We start from the raw sequence: 23,217 nt of genomic DNA on the forward strand, positions 1-23,217 counted from the left end.
TGGCTTTCGAAACTCCGATTTTTAAAACATACAATTTGATTATACTTCAACAGCTTTTGAGCACTTTTACAGTGTTATCTTAATTACATATACATTTTTCTTGAATGACTTTTCCAGGAATATTTTTTAGAATCTCCTATCCCTATTATTCCCTTTCCGCCCGCAAAAATATTAAAGATACGTCCTATTCTTGGAAGTCCTTGGCATCTCCAGACTCTGAATTCCAGCTCCCTGTTTATCCCTCAATGCCAGCACCCACAACCACAAATTCAATATGATTGTTGTCCCGCCCATCAGAATGCCGAATGCCTGAGCATAATGAAGGCATCGAATTAAGAGTGAGCGAGTGTAGGAGCCGTGCCCTTTATGTTTGTTAACATGCCTTGGCAGCCGGTTTATGGCCAGCACAAATGTGTGCTAATAAAGTGAAAGTGGTCGCCGCCTGAAAGCCGGAGCAGATCATAAATGTTTATGCGACTACTTCATCGGAGCCCTGACACACTTGTCCACCCTCCGCACATTTTCCGCGAGAGATTTTTGCGTTGTCGTTGGACTTTTCCCGGTTTTGGTTTAGCGCTTTTCTCCGACAACCGTGGAAGTGACTATGGCGTTGGCATTTCCCGTGACGGTGGCCTTCCATCTTCGTTGCGACATGACAAGGGCCCAGACAAATGTGCTGCAAGTGCACGAGGTCAGTGGTGGAGTCGTAAAACGGATTTTCAGTGAGCCACATTGAAGACTTTACTGTGGCTTTAAAGGCAGATTATCAAAGCCACAAATAACTCTTGAAAAAGGCAAGTGAAGATAAGAAAGACTCTACTGGGAAAAATGAATGTTTTTATTTTATTCCTTTTTTCCGACTTAATTCATCTAGCTTTAAAAACGCATAGTATTTAAAAGTGGATTTTTAACAAGCCACTCAAGTTTATGCGTTGTTTTACCAACTCTGTGTTAAAAACCAAATGCAGATTAGTAAGTTAAGCTATTGTAACTGCCGTCTGGTAGCTTCAGACCAAATAATTTAAACTCATTTAAAAGCTCATTTCCTTATACTTTGTGGTAAAAAGAAAATGTGGGAGTAATTATTAATAATACCTGCTGCTCCTCAACCCATAAATATAATAGTTTTAATTGATTTCCACAAAAACAAATCTACCTAAAACACCAATTTCGCTAATAATTTTCTTTCCTAGTAATGAATTCGTTGAAACGGTTGGCATCTGGCTAAAAGCAATAAGCAAATTCCTTTCTCGAAGCCTTGTTGTAGGTGTGGAGAACAGATCCTTTGGCCCATGATGAAGCTGAATTTAAGCTCAAGTGAGGCTGGCAAACTGGCACATTAATTGCGCACTTCGGGCGCATTGGGCGTAGTATAATCAATAAACCCCATGGCCCGGGGCGACGTCTTGTGGCTGAATGCTGGTGGTGGCCACCAGCTGGAAGGATGGCAGTGGCAGTCAACACCTGCAGGACGGGTGGTGCAGCCGCAAGACAACACTCGAACATGCAGGAACCCACTGCAGGAAAGAGGCTGGGGGTCCTTACACATGTTAAGTACGGCTGCGGTGCGCCCTATCGATGTGGCCGGGTCCCACTTCTGGGACATTGCGATAAACGCTCGCTTAATTATGAAAACTGCTTAACTGTCTGGCTCGGCTTAGTCCCGGTGTCTGGCCTGCTCGTTAGCTGCCTGTAATTAATGTTATTTAATTCCCAATTAAATATGTGCATTCATTACGACACCCACACACGGACGGACCTCACCGGTTGTCAGCGATTTGCAAATAGTCGTATTTAATTTGGCCAACTATTACCTCTGCTCCCCTCATACATAAATAATTGCTCACCAAACGATGGACACTTCAGGCCGCCGCACCAAGTTGTCTCCGAGGTGTTTTTGCACCAGATGAATGGCCAGGGGCTCTGGGCTCCGGTCAACCGGTAAGAAAATGTCAATACTATCCTAGAGTGGACGAGTGCACAGACAGAAAAACTAGTAACAATAATTGTACTTTCTATTCTTGGTTATTTAACTTTGTGTGGCTTCCAACAGTATATTCTAAAGTATAACATTCAAGCCATTCAGCTAAATTTACAATAAAAGCAAAGAAAGAACTCCTGCAACCTTAAAACGATGTATTTGCATATATAAACTTTGAAGGTAACAGGTAAAGCTGCCTTGGTTCTTTGTTAGCAATTGCAAATAACATAACTTAACTGTAACTGAATAAAAGGAAAGTATTATATTATTATTTTCCATTGGTCAATGAAGCAATGAATATTGTCTTGTTTATTAATAATTGTATTTAAATGATAATTAAAAAAATTAATCAAAAACAATACTTGATTCATAATAATAAATCACAAATGGTTTACTTATTTTACGGACGATGTAAGATGCCTAAACAATAATCTTTCTTATGGTAATCTAGTAAAAGTTATTGTTAAGATATATCCTAATTTTAAGTGCCTCTTATTTGAAAGTATTAAACTGAGATTCTAATAGCGTACACATATTTTAATTTTCGATTGTCATATCACTCAATAATACTTGGAATTGCAAAAGTTTCCTTACTGTGTTTTCTCTCTCTGTCCTTTTGCAGAATGGCTTGTGGTGTTCCCTATTTATGCCAGCTCTTTTACTGGGGAAACTGTGTGTGTGCGTGTGGGAGCTAAACGTGGCACTTAAAGTGTCGGCAGCACCTTCTTCTGCTCCTTCTTTGCTCCTGCATATGTATGGGTGCCAAGTGGCACACATAGTGCGCAGGATACGCACACGAACGGGGCCATTACCATATATCATGCGTTACACGGGCCTAGGAGCCCTTCTGGAACTGAAGTTGGGGCGACGCCACTTGACGGAAAGTTGAATGCCTCACTCAGAAATGCGCAGACCGAAGGAGGAGGTCCTGTGGAGGTCCTGACAGTTGGACACGCTCCTATCTCCAGATGGCTCAATCTCAACCGGTGCGCTGGTGGGCGGTCTTTTCTATCCGTATTTGTTTGCCTGACTGATGGCAGCTCGGGGAGATGCGATCCCACTCGACTAATTCCATTTGCTGGCCCTCGAAATCCCGAAAAGCTCCCATTGTTTAAGCCAACAATCAAATATGCAACGGGCTCGGTTCTGGGCTTTGGAGCACTGAGCTCCCTCCGCAACGCTGGCCAAATTCAGTTTGCATAACATTAAAGCTTTAAGGGGATTCCATTTGCCAAAACCTCCTGCCAGTTCTAGTTCCGCCGCCTTCACACTGACATGGAATATCAAATTTCGATGGCGGTTGTTTCGAAAATGCTATACTGTTAGCAGAATTTTCCGGGTATCTGAATGGAATATTGCGTTGAATATTCGATCAGCCCCCTTTTGCCAATCTCGCATTGCTTTTTGCGGAGTATAAATTTCAGACCTGCCCACAATTACATAAATCAAAAGGTTGAGTCCTCGGATTCCATTCGCTCTGTGGGGCCCACTGTTCCCCATTCGACTTTTGCAGCAGCCAAACCGTATTTTCACATCATTCCACATCAACTTTGGTGGGTGTGCGCATACCCAGATATATGGTATTTGTATGTATATAGGCCGACCCGTCGACGGCCCATTTGACTGCTGAGTTGGAACGTCGACTGTCGAGCCCGGCAAAAGGCAGAAAAGTGGATCAAGGAAAGTTACAGCGGAAAAAAACAAAATGGCAGCGAACAAAAAACAATCTCTACAACAGGCTACTGAAATCACAGAGGGCCAACTCGACTCCAAACATGGCCAAAACTTCAGCTTATGCTCATTGAACGAACGGGTTGTTGTTCTTGTCGGCGAACCTTCGCATTTCGCATTTATTACATGGGCTGAAAAGTGAAAAGTTTCTCCTTCGGCTGCCAAGGCAATCGGGGGCACTTCTGCAGGTTTTATGATCCGATCGCTAAAGGGCCTGGGCCCCGGCCCCCAGCCTTGACTTGGTTCGTTAATGTGTGAGGGCGGTATCACTTCCGGTTTATCAAAGGCAGACCTCGTTGACAAATATGCGGAGCCTTTTGGGCCATTGGAATGCGGTCAGTGTAACGCTAACAAGACATTTAGCATTTGCAAGGGCCTCGGTCCCTGAGAAAAACCCAACCAAACCGAGCATGTTCTTGGGCCCAACTTTGGCAATAAATTGTTGGTCTCGCCATGGAAATATGTACAAAAGTTTGCGGGTCGGCCCCTGGGGAAAACGGAAGTCTGCCGGCATTAACAAAGAAATTTAAAGTCACCAACTTTAATTCGCTTGTCTGGCCTTTTTTGATTGTTTTTATGGCGAATGTGCTTGTAGTATCTTTCTATATCTGTTTTTGTATCTTCTGTCGCTTCTATTTTCTCCGTTTATTGTCACGTTAACAGCAATTTTCGTGCATAAAGTTTTACTTTCGCTTTGGTTTAGGCCTCCGTTTCAGTTTCGGTTTCGCTTTTGGTTTTACATGTTTCATTGGCTCTGGCAGTTTGTTTGTTACTTTTTATTGTTCCATCAGTCGTCAGGACATTGTGTCTATATGGGGTTTATGTGTGTGCATGTGTGTGTGTGCTGCCTGTTCGTGTCACTTAACGGTAAATTCAAATTACCATTTAATTTATCGCTGTCACCGTTATGGCTGTCGCCTGTCGGTTCTCCAACTGCCAGCTTTTTGGGCCTGTGCGCTGAATTTATTGAGGAAACCCTTGCCGTTCGCCATTCACCGCTATCCTTGCGCTCATATTTGGCAGAAGGAAAGGACACGACATGCTGACAATCCAGCAACGAGCTGGCGAATCTTAATTTAATTTCCAGCGCAGGTGATGGGGGGCAAATAGAAAATATTGCCACATTTTGACACGTAGACGGGACAAAATGGTTACTAGTAGGAGCGAGGCAAAAAGGCAAATGGCTTGGAATGCACGTAACGGCAACGGTGATTTAATACCTAGCCAGATTATCTGCACAGTATTTGTTGCATCCGCACGTGACACGAAGGAAACATTAAAGTTTCCCCCAGATTCGCCGCCCTTAAAGCGAATCTCCTGCCGCAAACAACTAAATTTGAATGGATACACATATTTGAATATCGGATCCATCGCTACGTGACACGAATGGCTGGCGCTTGAATCCTCAAATCCCCGGGTGTTGATCTCACACTGGGACAACGTGACTTTGTTACGAGCACCACCTTAGCCCCCTGAACCACCGGAACCACCGACACCAGCAGCACCACCGGCTGACCATTAGTTGCACTTCCTGCGCAGACACCACAAAGCACCGCCGCCGCGGTCCGACTAATTTAACGAGCAACCGAGGCCTACTCACAAAAGTTTTTCATTAAAGCAACAAATTTTAATTTTAATTAGACCCTAACGAGACTCAACCCAATGCGAAAGTGCCGACAATGCAGCTATAGCTGCTACATCGTGTGCCTAGTATCATACGCATAGTTATGAATATGAGCCCTCGGCGGAGTTGCCTGCTTTTTGATGGGCTTTCTGCGTACACTCAAATACATTTTCGGTGCTAAAATGTGGCACAAATGTAGCAATGTGTACAGAAAATACATTTTATAAAAAATTTAAAAATCAACTTCTATTTTTTTTATATTTTTAATTATGTACCAAATGAAAGAAATTTAGCTCTTTATAATAACTTAAAAAAACTAGATTTACTATTTTTCATAAACTAAAATCTTTTATTTTAAATAAGAGATGCGGTACCTTTAAAAAGAAAACAATTATTTTTGTTTTGAGTTACATTAAATGCAACATATTAACTACTTCAAGCTGTTTAAATATTCAAAAAGGTTCAATAATTAGGTGGTGATAAAAAATGTTTTAAAGAATGTTTATTTTAGTAATGGTAGAATAATACCAAAATTTAAACAAAAACATCCTCAGATAATATTCTATAGGTATATGTAAATACGATAAAATTTCATAATATTATTTTTGATTAATCATTATTTAATAAAAGGTGCACCATTATAAAACCTTGGTCACAATTGGTCACGTACAATATTCTGGTTGCTCTTCTATGTGAGAAGGCCTAACTTACAATCGCTTACTTTTGGAGAATGGTAAATGTTATTAATAAAAGCTCAATAAAACATTCCTCATATAGAAATATGTAGCTTGCTGCTATCCTAGAAATTTTGGGTTAGGCATTCCGAACATGTGGCTTCACTAAGCTTGAATATTTTTATAAGAAATTTAAGGGTGTTTAAGTAACATATAATAATACCATATAGACTCTTTCGTAATGAAGACATTTATTACATTATTTGGGACTGTAAAGGAATCTGAATATAGTATAACAAGCAACAAACTAAACCTTTTCTTGGCATGAATTCAATTATGTCGTTTAACGATTTTGTAATACCAAGCAGAATTCATTTCGGGCGATGCAATTTCGAAGAGTGCACTGGAAAAAGGGGAAAGCCAGGTGGGTCAGGCTAGGCAGATGGGCCAGGTGGGGCAGGTGGGGCAGCCGGGTGCAGTGCAGCGCATAAAACGCTGTCGAGAGCACGGGCGTGGCGTGTCGCACACAAAAAGGTGCTGTGAAAAACTGGGTGGCAGTGGCTACACTCTGGATTCAGCAACACCTGGTCGACGAGATACACACCGAGATGCGAGAACCGAGATGCGAGAACCGAGATGCGACGAGATACATTCATGTGCGTTCATATTTTACAGTTTTGCAGTTAGTCCTGCAATTTATGCACAACAAGGGGCGACGACCAGCCCTCTTCGCTGCGAGCTAGACAAGGATGGCAGCAGGTGGGGCTTTCATTTTGCAGTGAAAAGCGTTGTACTTACATTGAATTGCGAGTCGGCCATTCAGGGAGGGCCTTTAGAATGCCGTCGCCACCTGAGATTGCTGGCGAATGCTTGCGGCTGGCCCCAGTTGAATTTAAAGGATTCTTCCTGACTCGGCATTAAATTACTTTCCATGAAAATGCCTCTTAAGCTGCTTGAAAAAGGACCTCCAAGGCAAAGGCATTCCCGTAAATTAAATTACTGTGGTTTGGCAACCGAAGCAAAGGCGAATAGCTAAGGAAAAAGTTAGTTTTAACAGATTTCATACGAAATCAATTTCCGGCAAGAGCGTTGGCCACAGTTTAGGGGCCAAACGGACAAATCAAACGTTGGTCCTTGGCCAGGCTTTCAGCTTAATTGCGCCCCTTTGTCGCCACTGTCATCGTCGTCTTTTCGGTCAGCCTCACTTTATGGGCCGCGGGCACTGCAATCAAATCAGGAAGACTCTTGTCGAGAGTGTCATTTGCATGCAAATATAAAATTTATACATTTTCGTGGGCTGCGGGCGGAAGTGCTTCCAGATGAGAGCCTACCGCGGCTCTCGGTTGAAGTTGAAATAAAAAGCCCTTTAAACGGGGTGGTTCGGTTGCTCCGCTGGCAAGTGGCAAGTAGCAAGTGGCAGGCAGTTCATTCTTCCCACGCGAAATTTAGTAAGTTAACGGCCCAGCAAGGACCCTCTAACTCGCACTCACTTTCGCGGTGCGATGGTGTCGGGGATAAAAATAAACAAGCGACGAGCCGTCCGCAGATAATGCACATAAAGGAGCAGTCTACCCCAGCCTTTGTCTTCCTGACTTTTCCTCTTCGGATTTGGCCACCCCACCGCACCACAGCCATCCAAACTCAACGCAACTCAACTCGACACTCGTCCCGGCTTTGCTTTATGGCGTTAAGTGCGGCGGCGGCAGGTGATTATAACGCTGCCAACTTGGCTCGACTTATATAGTTGCTAGACTGCTAGAATGCTTAAAATTATTGCATATAGACAGCTAACCGTTGGGGGCAGAGCCAAAGCGATTGTACACGGCAAAATTTAGGGCACTTTGAAATAATAATTTCGTTGGCATTGGTCTTGTTTGATCCAGAAATATGTGGATATTTTGATGTCGATGCGACTTTTAAATCTGAAATGCCGACTGGAAGATTGAGAACTTAAATAAGTTTCCCCTGAATAATACATTTCTTAAAAGAAACCAAAATGATTTTTTGGTTTCGTCATCATAGTTTACACCAAATCCATATACATTTTTCGTATACTGCCGATCATAATTCTCAATATCACAAAGTGGAAAATTGGCAAATAAATGTATGACGAAATTTAGTTTACAAAACTGTTAAAATCAATAGGAAAATATTAATTTTCTTGTGTAGCCAAGGCAAAGGCGGCAGAGACGGACACAGCAACAAACAATATATCAAGCTGATGAATGCTGACAGCGCGACACAATTTTCGCACGCAGTTGCGCCCGACTGGCAGCCAACCGACAAAAATGTCAAAAAATTGTTGATGCGATCAAGGGAAATGTGAAAATCGCCTGCCAAATTGCAACGGTCCAAAAAATGCTGGCACTAATTAAATGGCAGCCAAATAACCGAAGCCAAATGTAAAATGATCGAATATATTAGCTTTTGCCTGGTCGGTGAAATGGATGTGATGGATGTCCATGCGGAAATGTGCTTGGGATTTAAAATTAAAAAGTTCTCCACAAAGAATAAATATAGGTATTAAATGCAGCTATATTTCAGGTATTTCAAAAATATAAAACACAAGCTATATATATATATATATATACATTTTTAATAACAAAAGACATATGCTAAGTGTGAATTATTTGCAGCTCGCTACGAATATTCATAATAAAATATTCAACTCATACGTATGGTGTGTTAAAAAAAAACATTTTGACTTGCTACTAGTTTAAATTATTCATTTTTGTTTAATGCACCCTGCGCATTTGGTTATCTGTTGACATACATAATATTTTCAATTTGTAATTGCAAAAATTAGCTCCCGTTCCCATATTTGTGTGCCACCCGCAGGCGGGGCATCAACGGGTTGGCATCGCAATAAATTATGTGCGGTTTTAATTTTAGCTATCTTTAAATAAAACTTTTGGCTCATTCTGGCGAATGGCTTATTTATTGATCTTTCAGCCTTTCGGCTTACACATGTAACATGTGTTCCTCTGATTAGAGGACGCCAGGTGTGGGCGGACTCTTTTGATTCCTCTGTTTGTGCAGGGATGTGTGTATCGTATCGACTGCATGGGAAACTTGTCACCCAACATAAACCACGGAGCTCCTTTGACCCCGGTTCCTATTTGCTTTGGTCTCTGGCGTAGACATTGTTGACATTCAGCTGGCCAACATAAACTGCAGCATTCCTTTGCTCTCGGTCCGAATTGTTTGCATTTTACCCGGAGGCTTTGCCGTTTTGCACTATTTTTGTTTACCTCTGCGGTTTGACTTGTTTGCAGCAATTAGCAGATTTAGTGCTTTGGATGCCGGGATGAAAATCGAAATGAGAGACTTGTCACCGATGCGAGGTGTGCTAATGGCACTTATTCAAAGCCCTACGGAATTCGTTTAACTTTCCATTAGAACTGGAATGCAACTAATTAATGCTGGCTGCTCGTTGCCATTCGTTTAACTCATTTTGCACATCAGTTTCAGCACGAGCGTGGCATAATTCAATTTCAATTTTCCACTTGCCAATGGCTCCTGCAATCTTTGCCCATCAAACTAATTGCAGCATCAACGAGGGTCGGATGCGGTCACACGAAACTTTAATTTGATTACCGACACACACACAAACAGCTGCTTGTGGGTTTTGTGGGGCGTCTGCCAAGGTCGCTTGGGCGGGGGGGATAGGGTGGGTGGTGGCCACGTCACCCACAAGTCGTCAGCCGGTAGGGCCAAACATTTATTAGTTGTTACATCTAGACAAATTTGAAAATTTACGTTCGCATTCATCTTCTCAGCTTTAAGGGGGTCGCATCTTAATGAGTTTCTCGTGTCGAGGGTTGATAAGAAGAGCCACAGCTCGTTAGACCCCTGGAATTTGTGTAAACCTTTCGCTAAACACCCGTAAAGTGAGCGGATTTTCCAGGGAGCAACTCGTCATCTCCAGACAAATCCCGCCAGCAATTAAAGTCTTTACCCTGTCACAGGAGGAACATCTGGCTTAATGGTAGCGCAATGCTATATCATTTTGTTTAAATTTGATTTTTTTATTTAATTAAAAATACTCAAATGATACCCAGAGCTTACAGTATTATTTCCAAAGATATTATAAACTATGGCTCAATATTCAATTTGGAATTTATAGTCCATATGATAACTATTTATAATCAGACAAACGTATAATGGAATCTTATTATTATTTAACTTGGATGTGTAATATGTTCATTTATCAGAGTAAACTCCCACGACAGTTCTTTTAAAGTGGGTTGAGAAATAGCACCTTCCTTTGTTATTATAATGATGTGGTTTTTTTTTGCACCCAGAGTGCTGGAATGTTGTGGTAATTAGCCACATTCAATTTGTGTAACCATTTGCTTATGAAACCAGCTGAGTCATTTGAAACGCCTGCATCCCAACTCCGACTAATGAATGAAAGTGGCCTTGATGGGAGCCCCTTCGACTTGAGCTTCTGCTTAATGGCAACAGCACCATCAAATGCTGGAAACTGCAATAACTAACAGCTCTAACATTAAAATTATTAATACGAATATTATTGCACTCTGAGAGCGCTACGTGATTTGTATGCTAATTGCATTGCTGTGTTCGGAAGATTTCTCAGCCAAGCCGGCTGCCCCACAAACAATTGGTAAAACTGTTAGTCATTGCCAGCCAATCGTTTGGTTGGTTGGGTTGATATGATAGTGTACACAGAGAAAATTGCACATATCGGGAACGGGAAAATGAATGGACACAAAAAGATTTCAATCTCATAATGGGGAGCCAAACGTTTCAGCACGCTATTGTTCATAAATCAACAGCGACAGGTATTAAATTAGGAAATCTTGATGCTCAATAAAACATTGCCTTTTGTTGTTTCGAAGTGTGAAATCGTATAGGAATGATTCACGTTCTTCAAATAATTAATGCTTTTTAAAGTGTACTTATATTTTAATGTTGGATTAAATTGAATTCATGCTACAAACTCATGATAAAGTCGTCTGCCATCGAATATTTAGGGTACAAAAAAACGTTGAAAAATATTATTGTTAGTTTTTGTTTATAAACTAGAAGTCTCCGACTCGTGAAGTCAATAGCTAAAATCTAAGAAAAGCTTAAAAAAAGTAAAGAAGCGAACCCCATAATTTACAACCAGCTCTGTCGTCGATTGTCTGTGGGAATCCAAACAAAAACCAAGCTCATTTCAGATAAATCAACGCTCAATGCCAGAGTACCTGCGACTAAGTCTAATTAGAACCGGAGACGTAAAAACCGCTGCCCGCCAAAAGGTTCGCATGCCGGCATGACGAGATCTGGTGAGGAATAGGGGATGGGAAATAGGAGATGGGTAATGGGTAATGGGGAATGGGTAATGGGGAATAGGGGCTTCTGCCCTGGCAGCCGTGAATGTTTGTTGCCGGGGTTGACTTGTTTGCAGTGGCTTAATTGATTGCTCGACTGATGGGGCCAGACAAGGCCCTGATTGCAGTCCATCCCAGTCCCACCCACTTTCACCCAATTGCACCCACTCTCCTTGCCCGTTGAACACTGAGCAGTGAGCAGCACTTTTGAATTGGCACGTGGGCGTTGAATTGAACCGTGTCCGGGGGCCGGAGCCCATTGCATTTGGCCCACTCTGGCGGTCTGGCGGGGACTCACATTAAATTTACATGGGTGGACGGACAATCGCCAGTCAAAAGCACAGCTCCAGTCATTTCTGGGCCGTCATCAATGTCAGAGGCAGCACACCTGCGGGGCACTTGCAACTGGGATGAGTCCGGACATCGATTGAACATCGATTCGGGCGTCAATTGTCAGCTAACGGCGGGCCATTTCATTAGGCCAAAACCCAATGATTCGGCTAGAGCGGAATTAGTTTTCGTCAGCTGGTGCGGCAACGTGGGACCCAGACAAAAATACAATTTTGTTAATTGAAAAACAACAACAGCCAAATGGGCAATAACAATAGCAGTGGCAATATCAAAGAGCACTGCAGTCGGGCAGAGTGAGGAAGCTGCTTTTTATACACATCTCTCGGGGGCCGTGAACTTGAACGATTCGAAATAAAAGCATTTAACAAGAGCAGCGCGGCCAGCAACAATTAAACGAAATAAAAATACCGAAATGTGTATATATAAGCATGTGTAAGTATTTTTAAAACGAACAACGCCACCGGCCAGAGATTGTTTCTGGTGTTCTCAAATTGAATGAAAATAAATCATTGAAAATCCGCCGATGGATGGCAGGGCATGGCCTTGTTGACTCACTCAATCGAGTGCCAAAAGTGGAACGGAGAACCGCTGGAAAACCACCTGGAGGTAGGAGTGTATTACGAAATACTGCACAGAAAAAAAAAGATTAAATAGGGCAATAATACCTTATGATATTTCTTGGGCACGGCTGTTAAGAAAATATAAAAGAGTCATTAGATGTAGAAACATTCCATTTTTGAAGCATGAAATTGTAATTTTGAAAATGAATTGGTTCTAATTTCAGCCTATCCTTTAAAAAATATGTTCTTCTATAAGCATTAAAAAAACGGTTTAAAAATACCCTTTACAAATTTGGTTTTTTATAATGCCGGAATTCATATTTTGTAATGTACAATGTTTAAAGCAAAATAACACACACGAGAAGATATAAAATAGTTAGTTAGTGTGCTAGACAACAAGATGTTTCTTATAACATTTAAACTTTTAACATTATATCATCTTAGCTCTTTTTCGGAAAACCTTTAATATGGAGACACAACAAAATGATATGATGGCAATCTTATGCGTCTCTAGAAATATTTGTTTAATGTTTGCTCTACATTTTTGTCGGTGTGTTGTAAGTTTCTGATGTTTGCCTGAACCAGCGGTACTTATTCACACTTTACATGCCGGAACGCCACCGACTTAATGCATAATTGTTTATGAAGCGGGCACAAAAGAAATATTCTAAGTACACACTCGAGCATTGCGGCAATACAAGTACACCCAGACATATAGACATTAGACATTTGGACCCTATAGAGCCACGATGACTGAGACGAACAGAGGCAGCTATGATATGAATTTCAATTTAAAATACGTGCTCATGAGGCGCTCGCGTTTGGCGTCGCTCACGTAGTCGCAGTCGCAGTCGTAACCATTACAAATGCACTTATTAATAGAGAAGTGGCTGCTCCGGTCGTCGAGAGTTGACCCCGCTTTGAGCAAAGCTGGGGAATTAGTGAATGAGCTACTGGAGTATTGCCACTGACCCATTCAAGTGTCCGGATTAGTGCTTCTCGGATCATAAAGGCAAATCAACGGTGATGGATGCCTCGGGCGCTTCAAGCTAATTCAATTCAATAAAAGGCCATAACTCATACACTCGCACACTTGCAATTTCCGCGAAGCACTCTTTTTTTCAGTTATTTTATTGCTAATAAAAAGTGAACGAGTTTAATTTTAATAGCCAACTTTTTGACAGCAGCCGCGTATGGGATAAAAAATGTTTTATGGCTATGTGCAGCTGACTCATGTGGGCCAGTAAATGAAATGAAATTAATTGATGAAAATGAAAATTCCATCACGTCTTAATTGCCATCGCATTCATATCAGCCGGGGGTAAGTCCTACAAAAAGGCTGTCCAACTGAAAATAACGCATACGCCCTGTCCAAATACCGAATGCCTGTGAACGCAGCAAATTCCCATTATTACCTATGGATAGTTAATATTTCCGTGCCAGCGCGACCGTGATATCATCAAATGAGATCAGAACAGCGCTTATCCGATATCAGGCCCATATGGGTTCGCCACAATAGAATTCCCTCAATTAGCATATCTTTGTTCCCAGAGTATATCGAATCCGATACGTGCGGATAAGGTAAATGTGCTGCATTAATATTTATGAAGCCGGTCGGCTGAAAACTGTTTGCGGTTTGCACTTCGCAAATAAACTGGCAAAAATACGCATACAGAAATTAATGATTAATTTTATGTTTATTATTGAGCGTCACAGAAGACACAATATTTGTCGTGCATCCCGGGGGATTTCGTTTTCACTTATACTTGTACAGTGGCCATAAATCGTGTGGCTACGGCATCTGTCAATTAAACGTAATATGCCGTAGTCGTAAAACGTTGGTCATCAAACCATAAAGAGACCCAACAAGTGCAATCGCAATTACAAACCATAACTAAACACACATAACAGCGGTGGCGCACGCCATGAACACTAAAACCCCACTAAGCTGCCGTCGTGCCGTCGAATAATCTTGGCATTACAAAGTGGAGAGCCCAATTTTATTATAATCTGGCAAGCAAATCAAAACACTTCACACCCAGTAAACAACAGTAAACAAACAAAGCGGCGAACACCCTGTCCTCTTGCCCCGCGTGGCACTACGTTCCAATTGAAAATTCGATTCAACCATTAATGGGGGCCCATAGAATAGATAATTGGCCATAAAATTCATCTGTGTCCGCCGCTGGTCAGGCATACTAAAATATTGTTTGCCGTCGTATTTCGTATATGGATCTGTTTTGCTATTTTTGCCCTCTTGTCTAATGTACGAGACATTTGGCATGGACAGGGTTAATAAACACAAAAATTGATTTGTGTACAGGCACTCTGGCTTCTATTGCAGCTTAATGGAAACAAATAAAGACGATTAGCCATACGCGTTGGGTATGAATGAACGATTGATGAGCGGCTGTGAAGCCAGAAAAGTTCCAAGACACTGAATCAAGTGAATGTTAAATGCTGAAGTGAATGGGATCACAAATGCGGGTGTGACAAAAACCGACGTTGATTGGCTAAGTGAGTGGCCGACAAAGCAGGCCATCCAGGAAGGCGGTCAGATATTTGTTTTATTACAAGTTTAAGTGCAAACATAACATTGTACGTGCTCGCACTGAACACTTCTGAAATAGTTCAGAAAAATTGCCTATTCAAATATTTAGGTAGTTATCTCTATCTATGACCTTTTAACATATTTATTTCATTTTCAAAAAATCAAAAAAATTGTTTTTGCTTTATCTTAAAGAACCACTTCTTGAAAACATTTCCCCAAATTTTCATAGAGATTTGAGCAGTAGAAAGAAAGTTACAGCGCTCCTAGCCGCGCGCCTCGGCCCCGCCCAAACCCAAACTTGACACTTTAAACGCAAATATCTTGAAATGATGTTTTTTGAAAATGACTTTGCGGTGATATGGATTGGCGAAAAACTACTGAACCGATTTTCTTCAAATTTTTTTTAAATGTTTGTAATGAATTTTATGAGTACTTGAACGATCGATTTTTCATGTACAAATTTTTATTTCGCCGAAATAGATACTTTTGTAGGAATTCTAGCGTCCAAAAACTTAATTTTTTGCATAAAACGTTCCCGTAAGCACAACAAAAAAAACATTTTTAAAACCGTTCGTTCAAGTACAGCATATTACTCTAAACTAATGAAATATTTTTATTTTTACGGTTTAAGTTGACCCGTTCGTCCTGGGGAATTATCACCGCAAGGCTCTTCCAAAAAAAGGCGTTTAAGAAAAACAGACACCCCTTAAAAACTATTAAATATTTGTTCACACATTTTTGCATAAATATTGTCAAGAATCTAAACTTTCAGAAAATATAATCATTCATTAAATAAAAAAATTGTTACATACAAAAAAAAAACCAAACTTTCCTATTTTTTTCGACAAAAAAAGGTATATACCCCCTTAAATGCAAAAGAGTACGAGTCAACGTTCAAAATGTAAGTTCGTTTAAATAATTTTTACAGCTTTTTAATTTATATGTTCTTTTTAAATTGGCCAAGCTTATACCTAATTAGTCCATTTTATAATAAAGCATTCTACATTTTTGAAAAAAAATCACATATAGTGCACAGATTTTATGAGCTTCATAAGATGTTATTGTTCAGTATTATTACTATTTCATATTTAAGTGCCGAATCGCGCATCAAATTAGGTCATGAATTAATTACGCATATACTATTTGGCAAATCCTTTTGAAAATAAGCTTAAGTGGAGTCCCTCACACTGGAACACAAATGTGTTTTTGCACAAATACTTTCGATTTATAGTGCATTCAAACCCGGCCAGTCAAGTGTGAATATATGCACGGGCACTTGATGATGAGTGGTTATATGGCACTCGGCCGGCTGCAAATGGAAATTATTACAGTGCAAACATGGCGAATGCGTAATATTCAATTAATTTGATTTCGTTATTGCTGTTGCAGATGCTGACTCGGCTGCTGTGCAAAGTCAATTAAGAATTTAGTGCAATTCAAATGTGCCCCATCTTCCTGCGAGTCCCAACACCCCGCGTTGATTAGTTTGCTCGCTTGTTTGCTCAATGCTGGAAAAATTATTGGAGCTTCCCATTTGGCCTTTTGAACTTTGACAGCGCAGCGCGGTCTAAGCGAAATATGTAACCATGCAAACAGCGAAAACTTAAATTATAACAGGCCCAGCCACGCCCACCGCCTTGCCGCCCCTCGCCAGTAATGCGGTTGCATGGCAAACTAATTAAAACTTGAGCGATTTCTTCAGTTGCAGACAGCGCCTGCTTGTTTTCCCATCGCTTCTTTATTTTCATTCTGATTTTCATTTTTATTTCCATTTATTTGCATTTGCGACTTCTGCTGCAGCTTTGGCTTTAATTTTTAATTCACTTCCTTGCGCCATTCCAGCGCGATTTGTTTGCTTTCATTTTCGTTTTCATTAGCATAACACTCACTTGGCCCGGAATGCGGAGTTTTAAATTGAAATCTGCAGACTGTATAAATTATGAAATGAACTTTTTTAAGCCGGACCTTTGACACGGACAGTCGGACTGCTCTAATTGACTTCCCTTGTGGAGGATTGCCTTAGTGTGCTAAGCCGGTTATCCTTTACTTCTCTCTGTGTTTATTTTTTTTGTCAAGCGAGGCAGAACTGAAAATCTATCACGCATACGCACTGTTTTCCCAAATCCCCACCACCCCGCCTTACCGCTCTATCTGTTTGTAAGCTGGTTTTGGAAAAAGTTCACTTCCCAGCTTGTGCGCTTTTTGTTTGCTTTTCATTGCCAAATCCTTTCTGCCAGGGCATATTCAACTTGGCTTTTAGGCAGTCCGTGTGTATTTTTGTGTATTTTTATTGACAGGCCGACGGCAGGCAAAAGGAATGGCGAGGCAAAGCGCATTTACTGCTCAATGCTCAGGTGTTGAGCCTGTCGTGTTATTCTTCCGTCCCCTCCTCATTTGCATACTTTTTCAACTATTTTCCATTTGCTTCCTTTCTTCGCTTATCTCCCGCTGAGTGCCAGGCAGCCACCTCCGAAAAAGGGTTCTGGCCCGAATTAAGCAGACAGTTCAGCCCTCAAGTACAGGCGCACACAGCGTGAGTGAAATATTGGCAGTACCACCACCCAATCCCCCAATCCCCCCTCTGCCCACTATCCTATCCGGACAGATCTCTGCGTTCGGTGCCACAGTGGGCCATTAATTGCGTCGCGCAATGGGGAAACCACAGAGCCGAGGCCAAGACCAGAACAAAGGGTTATCTTGACTGGGCCCCAACCGCAGCGGCGGGTGGGTAACTGGATCTGAATGTGGTCATCAGATAATGTTAGTTAGTCGCTGCAACTAGGGCCCTCGCCGTTTATCTTCTTGCGATCAAAGTTTCCTGCCTTCCAGCCCCGTCATGCGATTAACATGTGTCAAAGCTTGCGCTTCACTGAGCTTTAAATATTTGATTTGTTTTGTCTCGTTAATTTTTCCTTTTTTTTTGCTCTTCAGAAAAGACTGCCGGTGGTGGTGTGTGGGTGAGCGACAACTGTGTCAAGTTTTTCCCACTTTCTTGCCTTTCGGTTTTACGGGGCATGTTTCGGATACGGTTGTTGTGGTTGCCTCAGTGCTCGACACTTCAAACTTTGATGCTCTCACCACAAGTAAAAATATATTTATTTATTTTTACACCCCTGCAGAGGGTATTTAGTTTTCGGCAAAAGTTAGACGAGGGTTTAATACTGCTCAGGAAATAATACCATTCATTTGTGGTGTTCAATATGTATCTTGAGGTTTAAACAAAATCTGATTTTAATTCTTAAAGTGCACATTAAAGCCTTGCTAAAACTATCGTTGTATTGCTCTGACATAAAAAAGTGTGCAATTATGCCTCAACAAAACCAAAATAAATGAAAAATCGTTGGCCAAATATGTTAAAAAATATTAGCTGCAATGGGAATAATAAATCTGCTAGGAGATTCAAAGTTTGGGCTTGGGATTCTATTATTTTAAATTCCATGCTATATATTTAAATGGCTGACTGCTTTCTGCTGTGGCTGTAGAGAACACACCACTGTCTCTGCCAAGTTTGGACACTTTCTAACCAAATGCTTTACATGTTTCCCACACACTGTGCCAAAGTGTCTGTTTAAGCCGCTGTCTGGACGGAGTTTTAATTCTTGGACCGCTGTTGCTGCTCTCTGATATGCTGAACAGAACGGGCGACGACGACTGACAGGCAATTAAAAACGCTGGACAAGTCGGAGCCCTAAAAGCGCAGCGCCTTCGCCTGTGCAGGCCAATAAATCAGGACTCGGCGACTTGGGAAGGACATCAAACGGACACTTTGCTGCGGGCAGTGCAGTGGAGAGTAGTCCAATCCAGTCCAGTCCAGTCCAAGTGCGAATTAAAAAAGGGAAAACGGCCGAGGGAGAACATGAATCTGTGTATATAAAATTCAATTAGAATTCTATTTTATTTTTGCGCTTTTCTTTCAGCGCCTCCTTATCGCTTGCAGCTTTTCTAATCAAGCGGACAGACGGCGGGCATTTCCTTCCTTTCTCGGCCGTCTTTGTTTCTGCCCTTCTGCTCCTCGGGTGCCGTTCCTTTTCGCTGTAATTCGAAGTTGGGAAAACGAGAAGCAGCCCAGAGGCCATCAAATCAAGCGGAAGGAGAGCGGTCCCAACACAAGATTTTCACACTGCTTCATTTGTTCCACGGCGCCAACTTTCATTGCTCTTTGTGTGCGTATTGGTGCGGGTGTTCTGTGTACCTCTTACTCCTAGAACTTAAGGGTATATGCGTGTTGGGAAATCCATAAAACGTGTATGTACAAATAGTTGAGCTTTTTATAGCCAAAGGTGTCTAAGAAGCTGATGTTGGAGACCATAAATAAAAGAAAAGTGTTTTCGATGGATTTCGTAAGTGTACAAAGTATTTTTATTAAACTATGACCATTCAAAGTTATTTCCCTGAATAAAATGTCATTGTATACAATGATCATTAGCTATATTTTGTGAGGGAATTTTCATTCCGTTAATATATGTATTAAACTGAGTATAAAGCTTAACGTAATAATTAATTTCTGTGCATTGGCTACTAGGTATCTCCCAGTCGATAGACTGTAAGCTCTCCAGTTCGTAGGTCTTTGTATTGTGAATGCTGTGGGCCTTGTCGATAATTTTCTGCTTTTCTACACACTCAAGGGCCGCCTTTGACACAGCCACGAACATCTTCGGCGTGGCAGCGCTTTTGAAACCACAAATTACATTGAAAATTCCTGCTTGATTGAAGTTGATTGAGCAGGAAAATGCCGACAACGCCTCAGATTCGTTGCCGGGCAAACACATAGCTAAGCATCTCCGCTTTTCCCCCGAGGAGTCGATTTAAGGAAAAGTTTTAAACACCTGTCGTCAACTCTCTCTGTCATCCCCCGTGTCATTAAGTATGCGCGGTGAGGGCGGCTGTATGTTCGATCCGCCTGCGGTTATTTGCCGATTTAACGTGTATTTCCGATACATGCCGCAAGCCAGCCTCGCCACTTGAAGCTCAAAGTATCATAATTAATGAGCCAAGCCCACCCACCAACGCCCACCCTGCACCACAGAACTAGGCGTGGCCGCTCGCCAATGTGTAATCTCATTTAAAATGCGTTTTCAACGGGGCCGCCAGCAAAATTACAATTGCATTAATGCCTGCATTTGACGCACTTTAGCCCGCCATTTTGCACTTCCGTTTTTGGCCATTGAAGTTGAATGCGAATTTGGGTCTTAATTCGCAGTGATAGCATTTCTGTTGAATGAGGTTCATTATGACTGCCTGCAATATAAAAGGCCATTCGAAACATTCGTTTTGATAAGCAGTACTGATTATAAACAAAAATAATATGAAATTGGCATTCGATTTGAAGTACAGTGACTGTCTCGCATATTAAATTGAATTTTTTAAGACAGTACTAAAGAACTACCTGATTTTATTTCCAACAAAGGTTAAATTACATTTTAATTATATTGATTTATGGAACTTGTTCGCACTAAACATTGTTAAATGGTTCATATTGTTCAATAACGCTATTCATATTTCAAATTTAGCTAACTGGTTAGAAAATCTTAATGTTTTCCTGTTAAAGAGAAAACTTCGAGTAGTTAAAGTTTGATTTAAAGTACTTAAACGGACTTTAGATCATGTAATTAATTCGAGATAAAGATGATTGCCACATGTAAGCTATAATTAACGATTGGTTATCACCTTCAATACCGCTAATGACTCTACTCCGCAATCAATCAGATTGGAATATAATAACCCTCTGTTAAACTAACTCAAGTCGGAAAACCGCCTTATTGAATCAGCTTAAATCTTTACGTTTGCTGAGCTCTGGACATAAACTGTCTTTTATCAGTGAAGCGTACTGTATTTAATTTATGGAGGCTGTAGATTGGTTTTAGTATAAGCTGATTGCGAGATTATTGAGCAAACACTGGGCCCGTTTTGTCTGGCACATAGCAAACCAATGGGGCAAACAGTACACATTCGAAGTACGACAAATACTCAATTCATTGTTAATTAATATCAAATATTATTTAGTTTGATACTCACCATTTAGGGATTGGATGTCGCAGATTCTCGTTGCCAAAGAGCTGTCAAGGGGCAAAAAGCCAAGTCAACAGCCGAACAAAATACACAGAGATATTCGGAATGACTTAGGGGAAACTGAATTTGCATTTGAAATCTTGAGAGTTTTCGGCTCCGAAGAGTGGAAATGCAAATCGAATAAATAGAAAATAAATAGACGGCACTGGCAAACAAAATCACTCAGAGCACACAGAACGACTGAGAGGCAGCCTTTAAAGGAATGACTTTGCCATCATCCGCCCATTGTCATCATCATCATCGTCGTCGCCCCCCAAGATTCTGCGGATGCGTTTGTTGTGGCTTTAAGTGTGTGTGACCCCAGGGGCATTGGCAGTGGGTGGAAAAGGGGGTGGCTGGGTGCTGGTTTCTGGATTCTGGGAGGTGCAGAAATGCTGACTATGCTGCTCAGCCCGGTCATGTTGCGTGCCGAGCAGCTTAAGTCGTTATGAGATGACGATTTCTATACCGACTCACTTGCGACTGAGCTGCGACTGCGGCTGAGCAGCGGCAATATCAACACTTCCCTTTGAAATACACTAAAAAATACACATTATCCGAATGTTAAGGCTTTTTATCAAGCTATATGTGCATTAATATGTTTAATTCCGTCTAAAAAATTAGTGACAACATTGAAAATACCATTAAATCACCGTATAATACCTGATATACATCATAGTTATTATGAGTACTTATTATCATTATTATAATTATTACAAAACTATACATATTTTACAGGTATGTTCCGGTAGACGCATTTAAATGACTTTTTAATTAATATTTAGCGGTTCAAATTGTAATTTCCTGGGGGCAAATATTTTTAAATTGAGCATTTATGTATACACATTAACGATGTAAGATATGAAGTAGCCAAAAGTGAAGAACTAAAATTTAATTTATAAAAAATTGAGAGTAAAAACAGGAATACCACTACAGTATTAATGTGCAAAATATTAATTTGATTGGACAAGTTTATTAATATGAAAAATATGAATTTGAATGAACAACTTTATTTATATTTTTATTTATATAAATCATTAAAATCTAAGATCAAGTTTTCTTTGAAAATATTAATGGACCATCGATCATCGATGATGATATTTTTTTATGTGTATTTTATACCCCTCACCCCCTTTTTCACCAACTTTGATTGCAGTGCCCGGGGCACTTGGCATTACCAGTGTGTGTTCGGCTGTGGGACTTGGCTCAGAGACAACGTTCTCGGGCCTGATGAGTGGCTCTGCCGTCGGTGATTCGCTTTGGCAGTTCTTATTTATGTTATCGCTATCGCCATTGCCACCGCTTCTAGTTATATTTCCCCCGCCAGCGTTGTTGAGCTCGATTGTTGCATTTGCACAGGGCACATAACAAATAACTCTGGTGATTGCGATTAGGGTTTGTGCATTTTTCACTGCATTTCGCTTAGCTTGTTTTTTTTCGCATATATTTCTCCTTTGGCTGTTTGGCATGTAAAACTAAACGAACGTGCGACGGGTGGCATTTGTTTGTTTTACATTTGCGCGACAACATTTTATTAATTGCACAAAATAATCACAGAAACGAAACCAAAAACTAAACGACAACCAAAGCGCAAAACACAAGGGCAAGAGACAAGAGCAGATGCAATATTTTCAAAATATATTTTCCGCGAGGCTGCTCACTTTTTTTTTGTTTTCATTTGAATTTCGCACAAGATATTCTTAAATTAACTGCAAAATGCATTTGGCGGCCCAGCGGAAGCGAGCGCACAATGTCACGCAGCAAGACGGCCAGACCGACGGCCCCCGCTGCGTATACGCAATGGCACGCGCGCGCGACTTTGAGCGAAATTCATCCGTACCGTTGCCGTCGCAATCAATGCGTTTGTAATCTCCAGCTATATTCATTAATTCGCTGCTGCCTACTTCTTCCCCCGATTCTTTTCTTTTTTTGCACCCTTCTCTGGGACTTGTATCCGGAATCTGTAGCGCGCCTATTTCCTCTCAGCATGCGACTGCGACTGCGAATGCCAGCGGCCTTACGAATATTCAGAACGGCCAAATTGGCGAGCGGACTGCGAACTGCGGACTTCTGTCTGCGACTGCGACTACGATTGCGAACTGCGACTGCGGCTGGCTGACAGACGAATGAACTCCCGAATTTCCCTGAGCGCCGCACGAAGCTCGGAAACTCGAAAACTCGAAAACTCGGAAGCCCACACTGACACACTTACAGGCTGCGTTCCCAGCTCGGAATGTGCCCCAATGCGAGTACGCAAACGGAGCTCCTCTGCCAGCGTCGCTGCTTCCGTCCGCCGTCGCCGAGAGTCGCCGTCGGCTGCGCGCATGTTGCACTCAAAGTGGGCCGCCGCTCAGTCGC

General features: G+C 41.4%; 1 protein-coding gene across 1 annotated transcript in view; it reads right to left on the reverse strand.

Annotated features, from left to right (window-relative positions):
* Positions 1–21,803, reverse strand: part of LOC108044044 (octopamine receptor beta-2R) — a 48,042-nt gene extending 26,239 nt beyond the window's left edge. Inside the window, exon 1 of the mRNA XM_044456837.1 lies at positions 20,827–21,803. The gene's annotated coding sequence lies outside the window, so the exon portion shown is untranslated. The remainder of the gene's footprint in view (positions 1–20,826) is intronic.
* Between the last annotated feature and the right edge of the window lie 1,414 nt (positions 21,804–23,217).

The sequence above is a fragment of the Drosophila rhopaloa genome, unplaced genomic scaffold (assembly GCF_018152115.1).
Source record: "Drosophila rhopaloa isolate 14029-0021.01 unplaced genomic scaffold, ASM1815211v1 contig_155, whole genome shotgun sequence".
Classification (NCBI taxonomy): domain Eukaryota; kingdom Metazoa; phylum Arthropoda; class Insecta; order Diptera; family Drosophilidae; genus Drosophila; species Drosophila rhopaloa.